The sequence below is a fragment of the Oreochromis niloticus genome, linkage group LG3 (genome assembly GCF_001858045.2).
Source record: "Oreochromis niloticus isolate F11D_XX linkage group LG3, O_niloticus_UMD_NMBU, whole genome shotgun sequence".
In the NCBI taxonomy this organism is placed as follows: Eukaryota; Metazoa; Chordata; class Actinopteri; order Cichliformes; family Cichlidae; genus Oreochromis; species Oreochromis niloticus.
Window position 1 is genome coordinate 58,329,661 of NC_031967.2, and position 6,875 is coordinate 58,336,535.

Here is a 6,875-nt window from a genome sequence, read left to right on the forward strand (position 1 = left end):
TTACACGTGCTCTTCCGCTCGTGTGTGTCCCCGCACCCCGTGCTCGCTGCTCTTGGCCGTTTATCAATGCCCAAGTACGCGAGTACGTACTCGCGTTCTCGGTGAGTACGTACTCGCCGAGAACGCGAGCACGGACTCGTGGGCCGTCTCTCAATTCTCAAGTACGCGAGCACGGACTCGTGATTTGTACCAGCGTACGTGATGATGTCACAGGTCCGGAGTTTTTACTGCCGGCCCCTCCTAATTTAACTGTGAGTAACATGTTATGAAGCTTAACTTTAATCACAGCCAAACCGGTTTACTCAGGAACAAATAACACACTGAAATAAACCAAACATTAACATTTAGAAGTGATCTAAGTGACTTATATATCATTTTTAACCTCAGTAGTGAAACCTCTATTAATACAAATAGTGTACATGTACATACGTGTACATACCTTAATAAAAACAAGCAGGTGAGATGTTAGAACGCTTTTATTTCTATTCTAGTGGACACTCAATACTATAGACAGCTGCTGGGGTTTCTTTAACCTGAGTAGTGAGAAGTCCGCGAGCGGGCGGGGAGGGGAGGGGGGGGGACGATGTGCCGGGAGTCCGCTGTTGAGTTTTGGATGAAATGCATTCTGGGATATATAGCTGTCCCAAGTCTACACCGATGCATGCTTGATAAAATGGGCGGATCGAGAACACATCCGGGACTTTTTCGCGTTCTCGGCGTGATGCGTACTTCGAATTGGAACAGTACTTGGTCTCCGACTGATGACGTATCACGAGTACACGAGAACGCAAGTACGCACAAGTACGCATATTGATAAACGCCCCATGTCTTCCCTGCTCCTTCCTGGAGAAAATAACAAAGGGGCAACTTTTCAGGACACTCGACTACTGCAGGCATACACTCACTGGACTCGACATTTATCGACACTAACGTGGAGTCTCACACAACGATCCCACGCTGAGGAGCGCTCAGCCACAGTCTTAAGAAGCTCCCCAATGACGCTTCATTACCTTCAGGTGTGGCCATCCTCTAGACAGGACACGCCCACCAGGCCTACCTGAAACCCAGTAATCAGTCACCCTCACAGACACACCCACTTGCCTATACATACAAGGATGGGGAATCACAAGAACAGCAGCAGTGCAGACAACACACACATCACATCACAAAATAACAACAATAATTATAACAGTAGTCCACACTGCTGGGTCCGTGACAGATGAAGGAATTTGTTTCTTAAAAAACTAAAATATTGTTGTTCATGAGTTTTCTGGAGCTCTTTGTTTAATTCAGCCACAACCAGAAGCTCTTGTTTTCCTCCATGCTGCAGATATGAAATATTTCTCTGTGCCTTAATAAAAATATAAAAGAGCAGAAAGAACAGAAATCAGTGTGAAGAGTGCAGCAACATGGATGTTTAGTGTATATGGTTTATGTGCTCTGTTTATATGTAAATAAACAAAAATGTGTTAAAGTATGAAAATTTGACTCAAACCACTGAAGTGTGTCATAATAAGCAGCATGTAGTGGAACATGATACACAGGGATATGAGTGTGAATGCAGCCTGTCCTGTACAGATGTGCTCATGTGTTCTGGTTTAACAGCAGATTTCTCCACATGCAGATAAATTCTTGCCTGTCAGTCAAACAGTGGACCACATATTTGTTTGGAATATTTTATCTTAAAGTATGACGTGAGCCGTGTCCTGACATCACTGACGGTCATCTGTCAGCCTCCTGTCCAATCATCAGTGACCTTCAATCACCAATGTATATAAAGATGTTCCAGCTTTACAGAGGGCTTTTTATAGAGCAACATTCTTTTTGCCAGGCTAAATAAAGATCTTCTACATCTCCAGTTTACCAGCTATCTGCTTTAAGGTTGGAGAGTTTTACCAGGGAGTCAAGTACTGTCATGGTCCCTGTGCATCACCAGCTGATCCCGTATTAGGCAACATGTTTTTGTTGTTTTGCTCTCTCTCTCTCTCTCCCTCTCTCTCTCTCCTGCCGGGGCAGTGCTCATTATGGGCTCCCGCCCCTGGAGCCCCCCTCCAGCACGCTGTACATAATATCACCTGGTGTTGTCTGTATAAATAAACTGTCTTCTTTACAAGGATTCCTGGTCTGCACCTGAGTCCGTTGACTTGACGTGACAGAATGATCCAGCCAGCATGGACTCAGTGGGTCAGGATTCAGCCACTTAGGACCCCGTCGCTCAGGCTCTCATTGCACAGGGAACCGCTCTGGCTCGACTGGAGAAAATGCTTGAGCAGCTTCGCAATGAGATAGCGGCACTCACACAGACGGTCGCTCGTTTAACCCCACTGGAAGGCAATCTTCAGCTGACAGTCCCTGCCCCTCAGGAGCTTCCATCTGCCGCCGCCGCAGCCACTGCAAGCGCATCACCGGCACAATCTCCACCTTCCGACGGACCCTTGCCTACTCCGGAACCTTTTGCGGGTGAGTCGACAAATGTGCTGGTTTTCTGGCTCAATGTACTCATGTTTTCCACATGCAGCGGCGCTTCCATAATAATAACAGGGCCAAGATAACTTTCTTTGTACAAGTGCTACGGGACCGGGCATTAAAATGGGCTCAAGTCGTGCTTAGCTCTGATCCTGGAATTTCCTATGCTGATTTCCTGTAAAAATTCAAGGCTGTTTTTAATAAGGGCTCTGGCGCTGAAACTGCTGCACTTCGTCTGCTTAACTTCAAGCAAGGTAAGCAGAGCATGTCTGATTACTCCATTGATTTTAGAATTTTGGCTGAAGAGACAGGCTGGGGACAGGAGGCCCTAAGAAGTGCAGTGCTTAACAATGTTTGTGAAGAAGTGAAAGATAGAATAGCTTTTTATTGTCACTGTTACAAGAACAATGAAAGGCAGTTTGGCATCTCTCCATGTGTGTGAAGTACACAATAGCGTAAGTATTTACACAATAACAGACAAATTTACATTTACACAAGAAAGATATGTACAAGTTATACATGCACCTGCAAACATACACGCACATACATACATATATGTATATATACATATATGCATCCGTACATACATACACATATTTCCACATACACTCTTACATCTATATACATACACATACATGCCATCTAACTGGCAGGTGTATTGAGAGGTGCAGTGTGATCAGTGATATTGCACATTGAGTGTGTGGGGCGGGGGATGATAGGTGAGCTCATTATGTGTGATCTCCCTGACTCTCTTAACGATCTCATGACTTTATGCATTAAGGTGGATGACTGACTGCGAGCTTGTCATTTGCCACGGCACTACAGTTCCCAAGAGGCCGTGGGGCAGCTAGGGGCTGCCTCCTTGTCGGAGCACAGTCCTTCACGGCGCTGATGGGGGAGAGCAACCATTGCAGATAGGAGGCTCTCATCTTTCAGCCAGCGTCGTATCACTGCCGGTGAGTGGCTCTATTGCGGTCACAAGGGACATGTAGTTGCCACCTGCCCCTCATGAGCGAAAGGTCGCGCCTGCCAGTGACGGTAGGAGTACTGGTGGGCGATCTCAGCCAAGACAAATCTCCTCCACATTTAATGCTACCAGTTAAGCGCTCAATCAATACCAAATGTCACTCCCTTTTTGATTGATTCAGCGGCGGAACAGAATTTCATAGACTCTGAGTTAGCTCACCGCTTCCAATCAGCCCAGGAACCTCTTCCCCACGCTCTGCGCATCACCACTTCGTCTGGACAGCACCTGACATTACTCACGTCACCAAGCACGTCGTTCTCACTCTGTCTGGCAACCACTCAGAGGAGATTTGTTTTTTGTGTTTAATAGATGTGTCTGGCCCCACTCACACCAAAGGACACACTCTGGACCTCATTTTTACTATTGGCTTAACCATTGACTGTATTATTTCTGAGGATATTTTTATTTCAGATCATCATTGTATTATATTTAACTTGTCTTTTTATTTACCGCCTCCACCTGTTCATCGTGTTTTTAGTTGCTAAATTTTCTGACATTTTTAATTTGGTTCTGCCTGCTTCTAATTATGTTGATTTATTAACAAATCTTTTAAATGATGATTGTGTTTATATTTTAGATCACATTTGCCCTATTAAAACTAGACTAGCCCCTGTTTCAAAACCGTCTCCCTGGATAAACGACAGCATTCGCTGTTTAAGTCGTGACTGACGTAAAGCTGAGCGTTTGTGGAGAAAGACCTTTTTATTATATATATATATTTATTGACATTTTTTGATATAAGAAAAAACAAACAAACAAAAAAACAACAGACAACACAACAGCAAGGGCTAAAACACACAAATAAGACAAAAGTTTACACTGCAACGACAAAAATACTACTTCAACACTGGCAATAAACAAAAATAAAACGCTAAGATGGTAGGCTAAGTTATTGGTGATCGACCAAACAGGACTTTGTTTTAATACATGGTCTAAAAATGGCTGCCACACATCAAAGAAATTACTAAGTTTGTCCGCTAATGTATACCTAATTCTCTCCATATGTAGTACAGCAGTCAGTTCTGTGAGCCACATTTTGAATTGAGGTACAATATCCGACTTCCAGAGAGTCAAGATAATTTTCTTAGCAATTACCATTCCGAACAAAACTGTAGTTTGTGCAGCAGAGCTGAGGTGTAAAAGGGAAGAGGAAGATCCAAACAATGCAATTATTGGGTCCGGCTCTAATGTGCAATTATAGATATCAGAAAAACAATTAAAAATGTCCAACCAATAGTTATACAATTTGGGACAAGTCCAAAACAAATGAGTAAGAGAGCCTTCTCCAAGTTTACAACGATCACATATCGAACTGATAGAAGGAAAAATCCTGTGCAGTTTAGTTTTTGAATAATGAAGTCTATGAAGCACTTTAAATTGAATTAACTGATGCCTTGCATTTATAGAGCAAGAATGGATCCTGCACAGACTCCTCTCCCACACCTCATCTCCAATCAGCAAACCAAGCTCTTCCTCCCATGCCATCTTCAAAAAGTCAGATTTAGTGGAGAAAGACCTTTGTCTGTTCCTGTGCTACTGCGAGTGTAACTACCACCCCTCCCCACTCTGCCCAGCGCAAAGCACAAGGCTCGCATGCGGAGTGAAGCGGATAAAAAGTGCGAGAGAGGGTGAGAGAAAGAAAAAAAAACACGACTCCCAATAAGGATCCGGCTCGCGTAGTTCACTTCAAAGATCCGACTCTAAGAGCCGTTTCGTTCGTAACCGACACATCACTAATATTAATGTCACCAAACCCACAAAGGACTCATTCATTTATCAATAGAAAAATAGGGTTAGTACCTACACCATACACTAAATTATCAGGACTCTAGTCCTTATTTTCATGAGTTCAATCCAGCTAATCTAGTGAAACAAACAAAAATGTCAGTACTGGCAAGATGTAAATTTGCAAAAGTCAAATAATATTATTAATTAAGAAAGGAACTACACAAGGGAACAAAAAACTAATACATCTGCATGCTTCCATATTTTTTTTAAATACGTATTTCTTGTTTTGTATTACTTTTTGAATACCTGCCTACATGGATGCATTGTTTTCATGCAAATAGCTGTTTATTATGTGTAACTAGTGATGGGACGTTCTGTATCGAGGCTTCGAAGCTTGTGTCGAGTAATGGAGGGGGCGTTTCCACGATGAGCATATCGAGGCTTGCTTCATTTATGGGAGGAGCTGAAAATGATGACGTCCGAAGCCTCGCTGCCCGGCTGTACCACGTGACTGGTTCAGGAAGTGGTTCGAACTTTGCCGCGAGCTATGACAGCGATATAAACCCCTCAGACTTCATTCAAAATGTGGGTGTTTGATGGAGAGTTGCGGTTAGTGAGAGTTTGGAGTTTTAGGAGAGTGAGGAGAGAAAGTCAGGAGAGAATGGAGCCAGCTAAGAAGAGGAGGATGTCCTCCCCTGTGTGGGAACATTTTGATCTTATTCCTTCCAACAAGGTATGTAAATTTCTACAGAAGATGTATTTTTATAATACTGATGGTGCAATACAATTTATGTTAAGCTGTCTTTACTTTTGTACAAGGTGAAGTGTTTGCTATGTGCCAGGGAGCTGGGATATAACAACAACACCTCATCCATGCTTAGGCACTACAGAGCTTTGCATTAGAATAAGGGGAACACCGATTGTGGAGCAAGACCAGGTGAGCCATCAAATGCCATGATAATATAGCATGCAGTAATGTTACTAAATGATATAACAATATTATACAACTGTAATAAGTTACAAGTGTGATATTTATATTTGTGCTTTGTTTTTATTGTCTTTCCTCAGGAGAACAATCTCCAATAGATGAAGACCTGGTTAGCATGGTGATTGAGGACTCCCAGCCATTTAGTATTGTGGAGGACAAAGGATTTAAAAGATTTGTTAAATCATTAAATCCTAGCTATGTTCTCCCCACTAAAAAGGCCATAAAAGCAGTGAAAATTTAGTTTTTACAGATTAAAATGTGAACAGGCAGGACTGAGGCTCAAAGCCTCAGTGTGTAGCTGTCCATACCTCAACGTTACAAAAGCACAACCACTGTCCATACCCCAACCAATATGGGCAGAAATCTGTGCCATCAGAAACTGAATTTGAATAAGTTAAATTTGAATTTGAATTGCTCAGATTGAATCTGAATTGTAACTTCAATAAATGCTTTTGAAAACTGAATTTGAATTAGTCTAATTTGAAATTGAATTTATGGTATGAAAATGATCATCACTAAATTGAAATTGAATTTTATATATTGAAAATGAATTCATTTGCTTTGAAACTGCATTTTATCCTTTAAAACTCAGCTCTCGAATAATTTCAGTTTCACTCTCATCATTCAATTTCAGTTCCCAAATTCAGTTTTTTGGAACTTACATCC

General features: G+C 42.2%; 1 long non-coding RNA gene across 1 annotated transcript; it reads left to right on the top strand.

The window, feature by feature from the left end:
- The first annotated feature begins 5,627 nt into the window (after positions 1 to 5,627).
- Positions 5,628 to 6,551, top strand: LOC112846288 (uncharacterized). Its single transcript, XR_003219190.1, has 3 exons — positions 5,628 to 5,954; positions 6,041 to 6,158; positions 6,290 to 6,551. It is a non-coding gene; the product is annotated as an uncharacterized LOC112846288 (long non-coding RNA).
- Positions 6,552 to 6,875: the final 324 nt, after the last annotated feature.